The 19,910-nt window shown below is 36.2% G+C and overlaps 1 pseudogene; it reads left to right on the top strand.

The window, feature by feature from the left end:
- Positions 1 to 3,184: 3,184 nt before the first annotated feature.
- Positions 3,185 to 19,848, top strand: LOC133976467 (uncharacterized; annotated as a pseudogene).
- Positions 19,849 to 19,910: the final 62 nt, after the last annotated feature.

Below are 19,910 nucleotides of genomic sequence, written 5' to 3'. Positions count from 1 at the left end.
CCGTCTCTATACAAGTCAATGGAGAATTCACCAACTTCTCACTTGATTTCTAACCTCAGTAAACGTTTTCAAAATGTGTTTATGGTCTCAATCGCTAGTTTAAAGCCTTCTTCAACAGTCTATGGTCTTTTAAAGATGGAAAATTTGAGCCTTTGCAATTTGCTTACCAGTCAGATAAAAACCTGTGGATGCAAAACCTTTTACACTGTGAACAAGCACCGAGATCTCATGCAAGTCTTTTATTTGTTGATTTCTCTTCAGCTTTTAACAAGATGCAGCCTCATTTTAATCTCCCAGACCAGCTTCTCATGCTGATTATAAGCTATCAGCAGGTCTTCATGAACGGACAACTGACCAATACAGCTTCGTTATTATATATAATTTCTTTCATTCTTTCATTTCTTTCATTTTTTCTTTATTTCATTATAATTATTCTCTTCTATTTCTAATTTGACCTCATCTTCTATCAAATTGGCTTCAGAAATGAAAGGGTTACTGTCCTAAAAACATTAAAATAGAGTTTAGATTAGATAATACATAATAATATTAGATAATTACCGGGACAGAATGCCATGGCAGTGTATGTTTATGTAGGAAGTGACAGTGTCTGACTCAGGTTTTTGTTCATGTTTGTGAATAAAAGCTCTTTTTGCATCAAACTCCGACTCTCTCCTAAGCTTTCCTTTTGAGCAACTTTGAGATTTCCATTGGTTATTTGAGTTCAGTTTTATTTAAGTGTTGGTGAAGAATCCAGGCACATCATGTAGCCCTGAAGTTTAAATTAGCATAAACGAGGAAAAACTCAAAGTAAACCTCATAATTGTGCTAAAGTGCAGCATTTAAGTAAATGTAGTCAGTTACAGACAAACACAGAGCACACAGATTAGTGATTGGCTCCTTCACAGCTCCTTTACTTTATTGGATGATGCCAAGATAAAGGAAGTTGACGTGTTGAATTTTGAACTGATTGGATGAGAGAGCGAAGCGGGAATATTTTGTGGAAGGAGACGAAACGAGAGGCTTAATTTAGATGAGAGGAAGTGAAGACGGAAAGAGTGAATGAGACAGATATCTGATATTAAATGTTATCTGCTGCACCAGTCATCTGTTTTTCTTATTAATACAACCAAATAAGGCAAACCCAATAATGACCGTTGCAAGCATAAGAATACCAACATAAGAGCGTATTTTCTATCAGCAATAAAGTGCTACTGTACTGAAATGAATAGCATTGTTTTTCTCTCTCTCTCTCTCTCTCTCTCTCTCTCTCTCTCTCTCTCTCTCTCTCTCTCTCTCTCTCTCTCTCTCTCTCTCTCTCTCTCTCTTCTCTCTCTTTCTCCATGCTGATTCAGATGTAGGATAGACCTGTGCGTTACATTGGTCTATCAAATTGACCAAACTGCATCACACATTTGCCCAGAAATGAAGTAAAGGCCCCGTCCGCACCAATAACTATAACGATAACGATAATTATATGGTTTTAAAAATCATCATAACTCCAGTGGATGGTGGAGTCCAGACTACAACTATAATGACAGTGACATTGTTGAACGATATCATTGGATCACTTTCAGAGAAACACTGACAGCCAATCAAAATCTGTCCTATAAACCATGAAGCACAACACAATCTGCATCAAACCTGACATTTACAGTAAAACTTCAAAACCTGCAAGTATCATCTTAATTATGTAAAACTGACTGAAAACTTTAATTATTTATATTTATTCATTTTAATGCAGCTTTGCACAGATTCAGAGGTGATTTCTTTATAGAGGTTTGTCTCTCTTTATTATACAAAGATGCTGGAGCTTTGTTCTCTATTAAAAATGTGAATAATCTTTTTAGTGTTCAGATGTGAGCTCATACTGTGTGTCTCTGTTTCAACATGTGCTGCTCAGTTGGGAAATCACATCAACTAGTGTCTCAAGTTCTTCTGATCAACACACTGAATCAGCAGCCGCCTATGAACACTTCTGCTTTTTTATTTATTTCTCTGTACAAATTACAGCAGTAACAGCTCATCAATATTTCTTTTTATTAGCTGCATCCTCAGTTTAAAATGCTACTTCAGTAAAAGTACGTAAGTATTATGAGCTTGATGTAGTTAAACTACACTCTAGAGACCATTGGGTAGAAATGGGCACTGAGATCCCGGATGCTCTATGGGAATAGAGTTTAGAACACATCCACAGCTTTGTTCTATGTCCCGAGGTTAAGACCTATTGGTTTAATATAATCAGTTTAATATCTGAAATACTTCACATACAGCTATAGACCGATCCATTCATTATTATTTTAGGAACATCAGATGATGTCCTATAGTCTTATAGTTGCAAAAAAGTTACTTCTCATGCACTGGAAGAAAAAAGAAGTACCCACCACAAAGATGTGGCTCAGTGACCTTACTAACACACTCCACTTAGAAAGAATAAGATATACTCTTATGGATAAACTTGCATACTTTATGCATAAAATGTGGTCTCCTCTCACTCATTATCTCACACCTCCTAGCAGAAATTGATATTTCCCCTTCGCATCAAGAAAATAGTGATCAGACGGAAGAGTAAGACTGGGTAGGGTGGGGGGGAGGGTCTCTCAGTTTTTTTCAGTTATTATGTTCTAAGACAATAAAACGAGACCATTGGGTAAAATATATCTCTTAATTTCTGCCCTCGACCTGCTCACAGTCTGGTTTATTATGAAGGAAACTGTTAATGTGTAAAGTTCTGATACACAAATGTGTTTTCAGTTTTTGGACTTTTTTTCTAATCTTTGATTTTTGCTGAAATATTGGATCATTTGAACATTTATTGAAATGAAACCATGTGAGAAGTTTAGAGGGAAAATTAATATTTGGAAGAGCTGTTAACAACTCATAGACATCTGAAATGTGAGCCGACTACACACTGCTTTTTGGTTTCATCTTTAACAATGTGTTGTATAAAGTTATCATTTGTTTTTACTGTAAAATCTTAAACTGAGATTTATCTATGAGATAAATGTAGTGGAGTAAAAAGTACAATATTCACGTATCTGCTCACCAACGTCAGCTTTTAGACAGTTTTTTCTTTCTTTTTTAAAATGTGCCATTCTTCACTTGACTGTGTGTTTTCGCGCCAACTGTCTTCCTGGATCTGTGATTTTAGACCAACGGTCTCTGCAGAAACTCTCAGTCTCAGTTTGTCTGCTGACACTTGGTCACCTGCTGCTCTCTGCATCTCAACTACATCGGTGAGTTGTTTTTATTTATTTTGTCTTTTACTATTAGTTTCTTATTTTTTTCAAGTGCTAAATACATAAAATGAAATAAAGCAATTTAAGTGTTAATTTAGCAGCTGAGTTATTTCTCGCTGTGTGGTGCAAGGTCCGATTAAGCAGGAAACCAGCTGCATTTTTGTAAAGCTGCCAAACTGACATTAAATCATTGTTTCAAGTTCAAGTTCAAGTTTCATATTTATAAATAAATATCTTTCAGACATTTTTTGGGCTGTTTTTGAACCAGTCCTTCATTTCTCTAGATGTCATCTTTAAGTTTAAGCTTTACAAGGAAAAAAGAAAACAGAGAATCTACTCATGAAAGTAAATCATTAGAATTTAAATCAGTTCATACACACATACACATTTATTTAATAAAGTAAAAGAAGTACCCACCACAAAGATGTGGCTCAGTGACCTTACTAACACACTCCACTTAGAAAGAATAAGATATACTCTTATGGATAAACTTGCATACTTTGAAAAAATGTGGTCTCCTCTCACTCATTATCTCACACCTCTAGCAGAAATTGATATTTCCCCTTCACATCAACAAAATAGTGATCAGACGGAAGAGTAAGACTGGGTAGGGTGGGGGGGAGGGTTATCTATGTATCTGTATTTTTTTTAAATTCTTGGCTATTTTTCTTTCTTTGTATTTTGCATTTCACTTTTCTATCAGTTTTTTTCAGTTATTATGTTCTAAGACAACAAAAAAGTGCACTTTGAACTGTACGCTATGCACACAGATGGGTGTATACTGTAAAGTTGTAACTGTATTTCGACGTGCTCTAATAAAAAACACTTGAAACGAGACCATTGGGTAAAATATATCTCTTAATTTCTGCCCTCGACCTGCTCACAGTCTGGTTTATTATGAAGGAAACTGTTAATGTGTAAAGTTCTGATACACAAATGTGTTTTCAGTTTTTGGACTTTTTCTCTAATCTTTGATTTTTACTGAAATATTGGATCATTTGAACATTTATTGAAATGAAACCATGTGAGAAGTTTAGAGGGAAAAATCACTATTTGGAAGAGCTGTTAACAACTCATAGACATCTGAAATGTGAGCCGACTACACACTGCTTTTTAGTTTCATCTTTAACAATGTGTTGTATAAAGTTATCATTTGTTTTTACTGTAAAATCTTAAACTGAGATTTATCTATGAGATAAATGTAGTGGAGTAAAAAGTACAATATTCACGTATCTGCTCACCAACGTCAGCTTTTAGGCAGTTTTTTCTTTCTTTTTTGAAATTTGCCATTCATCACTTGACTGTGTGTTTTCGCGCCAACTGTTGGCAGACTTCCTGGATCTGTGATTTTAGACCAACGGTCTCTGCAGAAACTCTCAGTCTCAGTTTGTCTGCTGATACTTGTTCACCTGCTGCTCTCTGCATCTCAACTACATCGGTGAGTTGTTTTTATTTATTTTGCCTTTTACTATTAGTTTCTTATTTTTTTCAAGTGCTAAATACATAAAATGAAATAAAGCGATTTAAGTGTTAATTTAGCAGCTGAGTCATTTCTCGCTGTGTGGTGCAAGGTCTGATATAGCAGGAAACCAGCTGCATTTTTGTAAAGCTGCCAAACTGACATTAAATCATTGTTTCAAGTTCAAGTTAAGTTTCATATTTATAAATAAATATCTTTCAGACATTTTTTTGGGCTGTTTTTGAACCAGTCCTTCATTTCTCTAGATGTCATCTTTAAGTTTAAGCTTTACAAGGAAAAAAGAAAACAGAGAATCTACTCATGAAAGTAAATCATTAGAATTTAAATCAGTTCATACACACATACACATTTATTTAATACCCTTATGCAGATAATTAACAATGAAGTATTCCAATAAAAACATTACAGAAATGAAAACAGGATACTGATTTATGCTGAATTCAGTTGTTCCAGAGTTGCGATGTCCTTTAGTCTTACTCATAAAATTTACTGCATACAAACTCAGTCTGTGAACAGTTCGAGGGCAGTAATTAAGAGATAGATTTTACTTCAGTGATTTTCTGTGTGTATATATGAAAAAAGCTTTGTCTAAAAATGTCTCTGAAGTTACAAACGTCTCTTTTATGACGATGATCGAGGAAATAAGTCCTGTTTTTTTAAGGGATTTCGTCATCGTGAATGGAATTTCCTCTCCACATTGTCTTCTTGATTCCTGAGGTCACAGCTTTTATTGTTAAAACTGGGTGGAAACCGTTACAGTTTTTTAAAATGTGAACCAATCCAAAGTCTTTAGGGCGGCCCTTCATATTGGAGCAGAAAGAGAAAGGGAGGAGGGGGCATCATTTTTGTGGGACTTTGGTGGTTGGAGATTTCTGATTAGTATGAATGATGTCACCTCTCTTTCATGTGCATTACATGAGGCTGCAATTAACAAACAATAAAATGACTTAACCCTAACACTAACCCTTCATACTTGTGTCTCACATTTTACTGCTCATATTTTTTTTTTTTTTCCACAGTTAAAATGAAGATAGCGGCTTTCAATGTCAAGAACCTGGGGTGGAAAAAGGTCAACAAACCAGGTGTGCGGAATATTCTCATCAAGGTAACTCACTGTGCTGTGAATTATTTTATTATTATTATTATTATTATTATTATTAATGTTATTATTATTATTATTATTATAAATGTTGTTATTATTATTATTATTATTATTATTATTATTATTATTATTAATGTTATTATTATTATTATTATTATAAATGTTATTATTATTATTATTATTAATGTTATTATTATTATTATTATTATTATTACTATTATTTGTATTATTATTATTATTATTATTATTATTATTGTTATTATTATCATCATCATCATCATCATCATCATTATTATTATTATTATTATTATTATTATTATTATTATTATTATTGTTGTTGTTGTTATTATTGTTGTTTTAGCACATTCATTTTCAAAGTGTGTTTATTTAAGTTTTGGTAGGACCCTCCCTCGGTTTCTATATGTAAATATATTGCTGTTAAAATGTTATTCCTTCAATATATTTTACTAAAAACAAAAACTGAAAATGTATAATATTCGTAAAGGTAGAATTAATAGTAGAGCTGCTGTATTGGATTGCGTTAGATTGCACAGGTGTTCCTAATAAAGTGCTCAGTGAGTGTATGTGGACATAAACATTTTAGGGGTATAATGCTGCGTTTAATGTACCATTTATGTCACACCTGAGCCCAACTAGCCAGGTCAGCCATTGTTAGCAATATCAGTTGATTAATAGTCATTTTTCAAGGGAAAAGTCTAAATTCTCTGATTCCAACTTCTTAACCCTCCTGTTGTCCTCGAGTCAAGGAAGGAAGGGAGGAAGAAGGAAGGAAGGGAGGGAGGGAGGGAAAGAAGGAAGGGAGGAAGGAAAGGAAGGAAGGACGGAGGAAAGAAGGAAGGAAGGAAGGACAGAAGGAAGGAAGAAAGGGGGATGGAGGAAGGAAAGAAGGAAGGAACGGAGGAAGAAAGAAGGAAGGGAGGGAGATGGAAGGAAAGGAAAGGACGGACGGAGGAAATAAGGAAGGAAGGTAGGAGGGAGGGAGGAAAGAAGGAAGGACAGAAGGAAGGAAGAAAGGGGGATGGAGGAAGGAAAGAAGGAAGGGAGGAAAGAGAGAGGAAGGAAAGAAAGAGAGAAGGAGGGAAGTAAGGAAGGAAGGAACAGTCAAAACAAATCTTTTCATTATATTACTGAAGTACTGTCATGTGTTGGCTGTGTTTCTTGCAGATTATATCTCGGTACAGTGTGGTGGTGATGCTGGAGGTGATGGATTCTAGCGGCAAAGCTATGGACAAATTACTCACAGAACTCAACAACACCAGGTGAGCTCACTGTACACAAAGACCTCCACACTGAAATAAAACAACCACAGTTACTTTGCTGGTGGTTAAAATGGTGTAAATTTGTTTTTGTTTCTGACAGAGGGAACAAACAGCATCCGTATGCCATGAAGAAGAGTGAACTGCTGGGTCGAAGCACCTATAAGGAACAGTTTGTCTTCTTCTACAAGTGGGAGAAAGTTTCTTCATTTTCCAGTGAAATAATTCACGATATTTGTCATTCTCAATATCTCATCATCTGTATCTGTGTGTGTGTGTGTGTCAGGGAAGAAGAGGTGGAGCTGGTGGACTCCTTTCAGTATGTAGAAAGACATGTGGACATTATTGCCAGAGAGCCTTTCATCCTGTGGTTCAGGTGTCCAAATACAGGTACTTGTGTGTGCATGTGTGTGTGTGTGTGTGTGTGTGTGTGTGTGTGTGTGTGTGTGTGTGTGTGTGTGTGTGTGTGTGTGTGTGTGTGTGTGTGTGTGTGTGTGTGTGTGTACTAGGTATTCGTAATGTTGTTAAATCTATTCACACAGTTATGTTATGGGGACTCGCCTGTCTTATGGGGACAAAAAACAAGTCCCCTTAAGGTAAATAATTTATTTTAGGGTGAAGACTTGATTTAAAGTTAATATAAGTTTAGGGTTATGTTAAGTTTAGGATAAGGGTTAAGATTAGGCATGTAGTGGTTATGGTTACGGTTAGGATAAGTGTCCAGTAAATGAATGTAAGTCAATGTAATGTCCCCTGAAGTGCGTGCGTACATCCACAACATCTTACCGGGTGTGTTTGTGCTTCCAGTTGTGAAGGACCTGGTACTGATCCCAGTCCACACCAAACCAGAGGACACAGAGAAAGAGCTGAACGCTCTGGATGATGTGGTCAAAGCTGTGAAGAGGAAATGGGGAATTGATGTGTGTTATGATGTGAATCAAATAGATATAATATACAGTATCAAAAATGACTAAAAGTCTATTTTAATTTGATAAAACAATTTATGAGACGGTTGCTTCGCTAACTACAAATCTACTTGCCCTTACTGATGATTCACGCTCAGATCCCTTAAAGCATTTCACAGAAGCAGTGTCGCTAAGTGTAAAATTAACAAACACTTTACAGCATTATGGAATATAAAATAACAGATTTGCAAATTACTATAATGTGATTCAACATATATTTTTCTTTCAAGTTCGTTTTTGCCTTATTTGCCTTTATTTGAGCGTCAGGAAACATGAGGCGAGAGAAGAAGGATATGACATGAGACGATTGTTCCCTGATGAATCAAACATTAACCATTAAACCACTGGGGTGCCGAAACTATTTTAAAACAGCAAAGATACTGCAGCAGCTCAGTGGGAAGACATTGCTGCTGAGACTTTTGACTTGATGAATCAGTACCGATCCGTACCTCTAAGTGAATCATATGTTTTGGGTTTTCAGCTATGCTAGCAGCATGACTCTGGGGATGGCAAAGTCAATCTATTGGTGACTCTATGTTTCATGTCATCCATTAGATAGACATTCATAGTCCAAAGATGATCCCTTGACTTTTCCTCTTATGCCACCATGAGGTTCACATTTGTAGTTTTTTTTCTTTTTTTATGAAACGTCTCAACAGCTATTGGATGAATTGCAGATTAATAAATACATTAATTTACCCTCCAGAGTAAATATAATAACTTTGGTGATCCTCTGACTTTATTTCATAGGTAAACATTTCTGTAACTGTCTTACTTCCATTACAATCACTGGAAGCTTACTGAAGCTATGCGTAAACAGGGAAGGAGCTCCTAAATGAAACAGTACAAGAGTTGTTCAGTCATTCTTCAACACCAGTTATAACACTAGCTACATATTTTATATTGCCTCCAGTTTTTCTGTACAGTTGGTTGTTATACTTAGTGGGTTGTTACTGATTATGTAAACTGTCATAAACATGACTGTGATGATAAATGTTGATATTTTTCTGCAGAACATTATGATATTGGGAGACTTCAATGCAGATGGACCTTACCTCCGCAAGAGAGGGAGGCAAAATATTCGCATCCACCGACCTCCCTACCACTGGTTGATAGATGAGGATGCGGACACAACAAGTAGTGACTCGAACGACCATACCTACGACAGGTATGTCTCTACATCTTGTTTTGTGGTTTTATGTTAACTGAAGAAATACAGTTTATTTAGCTTAAAGTTATACGTTTTACTTCAATAGAGATGAACTAAATATCTTTTATATGTTTATGGAACTGAAAACTTACATTGAAAAAAAGTCATACGTAAACATATACAGTGCTTAACTCTTTAACTCAATCTCTCCCTCTATTACCATCATCAGGTCAAAATTTTTAATTTCTTAAAGTATTTTCAAATGTCTGCAGAACTAACAGGTGTGTTTTGTGTTTGGTGGTAGCAAATGTTAGCAAGGTAACACACTAAAACTAAGATGGGGAACATTATACCTGCTAAACATTAGCATGGCTGCAGACTCTCTGCACTGTTTGAGTTGGACTCTGGTTGTTTTTTCTCCTTGGTGTGATTCGTTTGTGCAGATCTAAACACAGCAATCATTCTTGGACCAAACCCACACAAACACCCCTCAGAAAAAGTGGTCTCAGTCCAGTCTCAAACTAACCTTGGCACGATTTTCAAACTACTGTATATTAATTGGAAACATCTTTCATACCTCCACCATGTTTTTTTTCTATTAGTCAGGACTAGGACATTTTTACAAATATCTGTCAAAAAGAATTGTGTTTTATGATGTGACAGCACTGTGGTTATGGTTAGGGGAAAATATCATGTCTTTGGTTAAAATGGTAAAGTTACTAATGTTTCTTCCTTAAAGATAGGCTACCTTCGTCATCATGACAACATAAACACCACAACAAAAATATGTCTTGACTTGTGTTTAGAAACATGACACGAACAGCGGTGCCCTGCAGCAAAGTCCAGTTTCTGCCATCTATCTATCCAGCCATCAACCAAATCCACCTCCTCTGAACATTTTGTACCTTATATAGACATCATAGATGGCGTCAGAACTGACATGGCCAAATAAACCCCTGATTGACCCCTGGGAATGTTGGGTCTCTTTAAAATTAAAACCTGAAGAGTACAGTTTAGAACCTGCTCTATGTGTAAAGTGCCTTGAGATGACTTTGTTGTGATTTGGCGCTATACAAATAAAGATTGATTGATTGATTGATGGAGTCTGCTCTTTCTGCCAACAGGATCGTGGTGTATGGAGATGAAATGTATGAGGCCATTGTGTCCGACTCAGCTAAGCCTTTTAACTTCCAGGAAAAATACCGCCTGTCTAAAGTCACTGTAAGACTATCTGTTATTTTACATGGAAATGTTGGACTGGGATCAGCTGCAAAACTTTCATACAATAAAGATTTATGAATTGTTTTCTTCCAGACTCGAGCCATCAGTGACCACTACCCGGTGGAGGTAGAGCTTGAGGAAAAGGAAGAATAGGAAGATGAAGAAGATGAGGAAGACGAAGAAGATGAGGAAGACGAAGAAGATGAGGAAGATAAAGAAGACGAAGACGATGAAGAAGAAGAGGAAGACGAGGAGGACGAAGACTGGGAATAAGTATAGGTAGTAATGATAAATGTTTTGTTTTACCAGTAATTTATAGATTATGTCCTCAAATGTCTTGTTTTGTGCACAACCCAAAGATATTCAGTTTACTGTCATGGAGGACTAAAGAAACCATAAAATATTCACAAATATTTAAAAAAGGTTTTAATTTAATAGCTGGCAACTAACCAATTAATAAACTAGTTGTTGCAGCGTGAATGTAAAGTCTTAATTTGTACTAAAGCTGTCACCTAAATGTAGTGAAGTAAAAGTACTGAATGGCATGAAATGTAAAGTATTGCATATTTTATTTATTCGTCTGCTTGCTTAGTTACATTCCCGACCGCCTTTGAATATAACCCAGGCAGTAATTACATTTCCTGTCACCATGTAATTAGAAATCATTGGTGTAATATAAACACAGATTCTAGTAAACAGGTTTGTTAAGCAGGTATCTTTCATCCTCAGTTTTCTTGGGTCACATTTGTTGGGATATAAGGATTTCAGAAACTTTTAAGTCATACCAAATGGGGCTCTAATGAAAGATGCTGATACATGAAATACATTTATGCTGATAATTTTTGTGTCTTGCAGTAAAATAACAACTAACAGGACCACAGAAGATAAAGGATGTCCTGAGATCTAACATCGAGCAATATAACACATTAATAGACATATTACGGCTTAATTTTAATCATGCTTGTAACTTTGTAGTTTAGGCTTTGTGCTATCTGAAATAAAGTAATCATGAAACGATGATTTTGTGCTCTCCTTGTTTGTTTTTTCCTGACATGAAGCTCAAGTGATGAAACACAACTCATCCACTCAACATGGAAACATTTTTTTAATATCAGTTTATACTTTACTGGTTTGAATATTTGTATATCTTATCTTATAATGAACCTAACACATAAAAGAAGTCAAGCCAGCAGCGCAGAGAGAAAGTAAATAACAAGGGACACAGTGCAATATTTGGTTTCTGTAGAAACTAATTATAAAAGTAAGAAATGATCATGACATTAAACTAAAACTACATTACCAACAATACAACAGGTCCTCCAAATTAAACAACCATATATAAACATTTTATGCTTTATGTTGTGACAGCCTGGTTTGGTTTGTTTTAGACCAGAGACTGTATATAAAGATGGACATCATGACAGCTCCCTAAAAGTGAAGCCAAAACATATCGATCGCCCCCTGGTGGCTGGTTGTGGTATAAGTCATAAATATCACCCCCTTCATAAAAAAATCAATGTATAAAATGACAGAAACCATCTTTGGGGAATTTTTTTTTGACGTGTACCCTAATTTTTAGTTTGGCCCATGTCACATGAGCTATTCTTCAGACAACCACCAGTGGGTGTTCGTTTTGGAGAGACTTTTGAAGAGCAGTCATGAAATCTATTTTTATAGTCAAGGTATACAACAATCACAGTCCACCCTTATCTTAGGATATATTACAAAAACAAATTTAAAAGCAATACGTCCATACAAAAATGATGATTGATGAAAAATGTAGCTCAGTTTACTCACCTTTTGTTTTAGTATTACAAATAAAATATCTAATTTAAAAAAATATATACTGTATATTGGACATCAGTGTCAGGTTAAGCTGAAAAGAAAAGAAAAAAGGAGAGACAGAACAAGTGAAAGTCTTATTCCTAAGACCTTATTCTAACACGCTCACAGCTACAATTCTAATGTACAATGAGATTTATTTACCTTTATCCACATTATGCGTCTTGTCTATAGTGTTTATGAAAGTTTACATTGGGCGGAGTAATGCGCCATACAGTTGAAGTGAAGTATGATGTTTGTTGTCAGTGTTCTTGGGGTCTTTTACAGTTTTTGGATGAATATTAAATCACACAAATTCCTCTGATGAAGCTGTCCACGTGTTTTCACTCACGACTGCCAACTTACACCAGTGTTCACCACCTCAGGCTGCATCCAAAATCACTCCCTATTTACTAGAAAGTACAACAATATTCACCCTCAGCCATTTTATTGGAATATCCGAATTCTGATTGTGTACATTTATCCTCGATATATCGCCCTCAGTAAATCAACCACGGAACAAACAGGAGCTCATGGCAGGCACTCCGTTAATAATTACTAGCCGCATTTTATGGAGATGAAAATTACCATTGTGCAACCAATCCTCCAAAAATCTTGATGTTCTGCTCACTATTGCGTTAACTGTCGAGTGTTTGATATATAGGGAGTAGTGAATTATAATAGGCATGAATTGTATTGTTTTTGGTTTGGCTCACGTTTGCTTACATGGATGGGGCGGGACTTATGATCTATCCTGCAGCCAGCCACCAGGGGGCATTTGAATTGTTTTGGTTTCAATGGTCATACCCCTCTTCTCTCGCCCAATGTTTCCTGACTATCAAATGAAGGCAAAAAAGGTGTGGTATCTGTTCTGCCTGATGTCTTGTGACCTTTTGTTTGTATTGTCTTCATTTTGTGACATCTTGTGACATATGAACACATGTTTTTCTTAGGTTAAAGGTTAAAGGCCAGATATAGATAAAGGGACAGAGGCTGTTTTATCCTGATTGACAAATCATTTAGAAGGTGGAGTTTTTAGAGATAGGAAGCTGTATAGTCTTGTTAAAACTGGAGTAGTCAGAGAGACTCAGATTGGGACATGGGACTCTTTCAAGATTGGATATTTGACACTGTTCTCTTTTGTAAAAAAATCTTTTAAATATACAATCTTTAAGTCCTTCTTCTTCATCAACACATAAAGAGATAACCATGGTTATTGTAGATATATGCTATGAATTGGCCACTGCTAAAATATCAGATAAGGGGATTAATTACTTTATTGTTTGTTTCATATAAAGATGTGGTCCTATGTGTAACAATTTGAAAGCAGTAAGCTTGTTGTGTAATAAGAATGCATCCCAGTTGGAAGACAGTTGACCTTTGGTAAAGACATGATTATCACATTGCAGGGGTAAAGACAGAACAGTGCTTCTCTCAAATAATAATGATTAGGAAGTCATCATCATTATCTCAGGGGCTATTGTTCTGTACTCAGGGGCTATTGTTCTGTACTCAGGGATACAGGATGTCTTGTGATTCTGTAGTTTCAGAGACAGGAACTATCACACTATCCTGGACGTTGCTTAAGGAGGTCACAGGAAGGACACATGAGAAGATGGAGGAGGGAGTCCGATCACCTGCCCACCAGGAGACCACACCTCACATTGCATAACCATTCTGGATTGTATATAAGACTGGGTTAGGAAGAGATAGGAGTCAGACTTCGTGAACTGACGACAGACAATGTTAGTCAGGGATAGGAAATCTCGACCCAGAGCTCTGTATGTTTTATTCATTTACTGCTAAATAAAATAGCCTGTGAGACCGCTCATCTTCTCCTATCCTTTCATTTAACGAACACACAGACTGAGCTAACACATAGCGTATGATTTAGCAAGTAGAATTAGCTCAAGTCGTAACATTATATACTACAAAAGCCAAAACAGTAAACTTACAGTAAAAAATAGTTTTGGTTTCACTTTTGAGGGGCTGTCCTGTCATCTATATATATATGCAGTCAATGGTAGTTATTAGATTTGGAGGTATTTTATCAACTTTGAACAGAGCCAAGCTAGCTGTTAACCTGTGCTCCTAGTCTTCATGCTCAGCTAGGCTAAAAACTTCTTGACTACAGCTCATGACTTTATATGATCTCACCCTCAGAAAGAAAACTTATTAGTGTATTTTACAAAATGTTGGCTGGAGAATGTCTTCATGTTTTATGCAGGAGTATTTTTTATTTTTTTAATTATGTTATCCATCAAATCTTTTCTTTTAGCTGACAGGTGACAGAGCAGCTTGGTGTGTGTCTGTAATAAAGTCGCAATACTTACAGACAGTTAAAATTACAGAAGTGCTTACTGGCCCTGATAAAAGATAGCGTGTATTTGGCCTTCGACGCTTTGCATGCATCTGTGTACATGTCGTGTGTGTGTGTGTGACTATGTGAAGCAGCTCTGTGACCCGCATACGCTTCCTGTTTCTTTGAGGTTAGACATTTGTTGAAAGTAGCGCCTCACTGCTTGACTCTTTCATTGTGCTTATGTCAACCAGACCGGTGAGTCACTCTTTTTTAATTAGCTTTAATTTGACTACTTTTATTAACTGAAACTTCTCTTCAGTACTGAAACTACTTAACTGTTGTGTCTGTTTACTATTTTGATCTTATAACACCTGCTAAGAGGAAACATTAACTGTGTCACTATGTGAGTTAACGCTCCTGCAGAAAACTGAATACAAAAATGTCACATAAACACTTTCATGTTAAAGGTTGCAAAATGAAACAGAAATATTGCTGTTTGTGTGACAGAGGAGCAGCTTTATTGTGGATGATGTGAAGTCAAATGTTATTACCTAATGCTACTTTGAATTTCATAATGTTCGTGATAGAAGGAGGAACTGTGAGAAGAGATAAATGTGATATATGAAGCATTAAGGTTTTTGGTGTCATTCACACTTCAGCCTGCTGTATTATCATCAACATGATAGTGTGTGAAAAAGTAAAAATATTGTCAAGCAACATGTCCTAAAGCGCAAAATTACAGTTCTAAAGCGTTATAAAGGTTTAAAAAAGTAATTTGTTCGTCATAACACTATAAAAAATATGCTTTAAAATGTATAAAACATTTAAAAATCAACTGTGGTCTTGTCTAAAAAATGTTGAGTCAAAGTGGAAGTGAAAGAAAATACAGCGAAAAGTCACATCATTCATTTAACCTCATATAACCTTTTAATTCTTTCAAACAGGTTAAAATAATTAAATCAAATATAAAGACAGCAAACTTTCAGTAATCAACACAAATAGTATTTCTTAATGATACTTTTTTCTCTTCAAACTAATTATTAATTTGGTCACCTCAGTGCTCTATGATGTATCTGATATCGCAGGGCCATAAAACTGTAAAAGTGGATGAAGACAGCTGATCAAACAATCAACCACAGTGTTTCCGTCCTGCTCTAGTTTCCCACATTATATCAACCTCATTTTCTTCTTTTTCTGCTGCCGCTGCTCCCCCGTTTCTTCCTCTATCTGATTTGTTCATTACTTTTCTTTATTGAACATAATAACAAACTGAATTTGGAGATATAGCTGAAGATGCAACCTTTATCTGTAGGGGACTGCAACAGATATTTTTCACTATTTTCTGACATTTTATGGATAAAACTATTAACTGACGAATCAAGACAATAATCTGTAACCACTCTTCTAAAACATTTTTTTTCTCATCTTTCTTTCATAAAAGAGTCAAAATGAAGATTGCAGCCTTCAATGCCAAGAACCTGGGAATAAAAAAGGTCACAGACAAGACTGTCGTCAACTACCTCACCAAGGTAACTCCTTTATACTCATTTTATTTACAATTACAATACATATACATAACCCTGTTTAAATGACTCTCCTGGAGCTAAATGTTATGTGCAAATTTTCTAAATGTCCATCTAATTTGCTGCCTTTACAAACACTGTATATTCTTAAACATGTTGTTCCAGATCATGTCTCAATACAGTTTGGTGATGATACTGGAGGTGATGGATAAGAGCGGTGAAGCCATGAAGACGTTACTTCAAGAACTCAACAACACCAAGTGAGTTTTAAAGACACATTTGACTTTCATACTAACTAGAACTCATTTTCTATGTTCCACAGTATATATTTTTTTTAACAGGATCTGAATGTGAAAGGTATTCAGTTTGGTTGCAATCTGCAGCTTCACCACTAGATGTCACTAAATCCTACACACTGGTCCTTTAAGATGCCAAAATAATCAAACAATGAAATAAAGTTACATTTAATAAACATGGTTATTTGTATTTCCTTTTAATATATGTGTTTAAATTCTCATAATTAAATGCAAAATGTTGTTAAATGACAATTACCTTATTGACCCAAATATAAGACAACTGTGATTATAAGTTGAAGACCTATTGGGAAAGTTTCCCAAAGATACTACTGATCCAAGAAGAAGAGAGTCCTCATCCTGGAAGTCTTTTCTCTTATAAACATTAAACATTTCCATTAAAGCAGGACGTAAACCACATATTTGTGCATCATTACTTTCCTCTGTGGCAGAAAAAACATGTTACAAGAACCTAAATGCACTATTAACACATCGGAAGAAACTTCCTTTCTGATGATGGTTTGTTTACCTGGCCTCCAGAGCCGGAGGCCACTTCCTGAAGCTGACCAATCAGAACAGAGAGCGGGCTCATTAAGAGGAGGCAGAGGCTGAACTGAAGGGCAGCATAAAGGGCCGGTATAAGATAAATAAGGAGTGTTTTTTTTAAACTGTAAATAATGCAAAGATATCCCAGTATTAGCCCCAGAATTTAAATATAGAGCTGGAAATGTGCAGCATATATCCCCTTTATGACAACCCTCAATGCAACACTCTCTGTAGCAGCTGGTGTTACAGCTGTACTATTTAGTAGTCTTGTCCACGAATATGAGGCGAACCCCACTTTTCAAATGTAACCCCCCACCTCCCAAAGTTATCGTCTTATATTCGGGTTAATACAGTATTTAGTTAGTTATCTTTGTCTTTTACCTGAATGATTGGACAGAAAATGTATTCCTGGTGTCCTTTAATGTTGTTTCTGTTTCCCGCTACAGTGGCAAAAAGAAAAAGGGTCTTTACTCCATGACCACCAGCTCCCAGCTGGGACGAGACACCTACAAGGAGAAGTTTGTATGTTTCTACAGGTGAGACAGACAAAGTCCAGACAGTAGCTTACTTAGAAATTAAAACCCATTATTGTTATGTTAGTCATGATAACTGTTGTTTATCTAACATGTTTCTGTAAGTATGTATATATATTTCACAGTTTCTGGTACAAACACATCAATATCTTATTACATCTGTGTGTGTTTATATGTGTGTCTCAGAGAGGATGAGGCGACACTGACGGCCTCTTACCAGTATGAAGATAATCAAGCTGGAGATGAAGATGCCTTCGCCAGGGAGCCGTTTATCCTGCGCTTCAGCTGCCCAACTACAGGTACACGTGTGTTTCTATGTGTTTATTTAAACCTACTGTTGTCTTCCTGTCGACCGTGCAACTTTTGTCCTTGCAGGTCAACATTGGCCTGGTTTGGTTTAACTGTTTCTGTGTTTGACCTTTTTAGCCAACTTCATTCCAATTTAGGTTTTACACAAATTATGGTCTATAGGCCTCATTTGAATAAAACTATATCTCATTTTTGAGTTAACGCCTGTTGTCTACCCAGGTGAAAATTGACCGGAGGACAACATGAGGGTTATTTTGGTTGTTGGGGTGTATCTGTTTACTGTACCTGTGTATTGTTCCAGTTGTGAAAGACCTGGTGCTGATCCCAGTCCACACCAAACCAGACGACTCGCTGAAGGAGCTCGACGAGCTGCATGACGTGGTCGACGCCATCAGGAAGAAGTGGGGGACAGATGTACGTTTGAAAGTTTCTGTAGCCTTTTGTAGACACTGAAGAAATGCTTTTTCCAACTGGAGGAGGAATTATCAAATAAGGGAATTATCATGTACTCTGTGATTCCTGACAGTAATACACACACTACTACAAAAGTCCTGAAACTGTTATTAAAATATACTTTTACTTTGTTCATGGGATTTCATTTATAGAGCAATTTCATTTTTAGATCATTAATTAATCCCCAAACAGATAGACGTCGTTCTTCTGCTAATTACATTAGTGTTGTAATTCATTTTGCAGAATATTATGATTCTTGGGGACTTTAATGCAGACGGACGCTACCTCTCCAAGAAGAAGATGAAAAAGATCCGCATCCGCGCCGCTCCCTATCATTGGCTGATAGAAGATGATGTCGACACCACGAGCAGTAACTATAACGACCACACCTACGACAGGTAAAACACGTGTATTAGCACTATTATCTGAAGTAGATGTTTGTGTTGTTTAAGGACTTTCTTTTAAAGGTTGTGATGTATTTTCTGCCGACAGGATCGTGGTGTATGGACAGACCATGCTGGACGCCATCGTTCCCGGCTCAGCAAAGTCTTTCAACTACCAGGATGAGTTCAACCTGACTGATGAAGAAGTAAGACATGTTTCTACTAATGAGTACAACTTTAAACCTCTTGAGTCTTAGAAATAGAAATTATTGACAATTTAATACATTTTAAAGGAGAACTCTGGTGTCATTATTCAAATTAAGACTTAATTTGCTTTTTTAAGGCTCTCAGTATTAGTGACCACTATCCTGTGGAGGTGGAGCTGAAGACGGATCAGAAACAAAAAGTACCGACACAGAGGAAGGTCCCTGTGCCCCGAGCAATAAAGCCAGCACTCACCAAACCACCAACTCCGAAGAAAGGTATCTAATGTTTTACTGATATCAGTGACAGATACTATATACACTCACCGGCCACTTGATTAGGTACACCTGTGCAACCAAATGCAATCTTGAAAGATATTCCTAATATTTTTGCTTAAATATAATTATTAATGGGGTGGACAAAATGGGGTGGACAAAATATTAGAGAACACTTTTCAATATAATGCACTCTGATACACCACAATCACTCACTATTACCTCAATAATAAACAATTATCTCCTTCCTGACAATGTTAACAAGAACTGAAAATGTATAAACTTCATAAATCATCATAAACTGACTGAACTAACACAACTCACTGGGAGAGAAGCAAGATGACCACCGATTAATTGATATCATACACATGTTGTGGTGTTTTTTTCTGGGTATGAAGAGTAAGTGTCAGTTTTGTTTTATTTTTTGTTTCTAACAGCACCACAGAAGAAGAAGGGGAGGAAGACGGCCAAAAGGAAGCCCAAACAGTCAGGAAACCCACCGGCCAAGAGACAACGTCTTAACAAATGATAAACAGATGTTTAAGATCTTGCATCAATTAATAATGTTAAATTATTATTAATTTTAGCTAGAACTGCTTAAAAATTATTTGCTTCTCAAAGCTGACATTTCTGCCTCTCTCCGCCTGACCGTTGAACTACAACAAAGATGGCGTTAATGTTGTGGAAGGTGTATTTATTATCACTTTTAACCAGGTCAGTACTTCTTCTTTGTGTTTTGAGTTAATCTGAAAGAGGAAAGTTTGACTTTAAGATGTTTAAAACAAGCAGTCCAATATAAGCCTTCAGTGCACAAACACTGTGAATGGACCTGACCTT

The sequence above is a fragment of the Scomber scombrus genome, chromosome 3 (genome assembly GCF_963691925.1).
Source record: "Scomber scombrus chromosome 3, fScoSco1.1, whole genome shotgun sequence".
Taxonomy (NCBI): domain Eukaryota; kingdom Metazoa; phylum Chordata; class Actinopteri; order Scombriformes; family Scombridae; genus Scomber; species Scomber scombrus.
The sequence above is the reverse complement of the archived record's forward strand: the minus strand, read 5'-3'. Positions and strand labels throughout refer to the sequence as shown.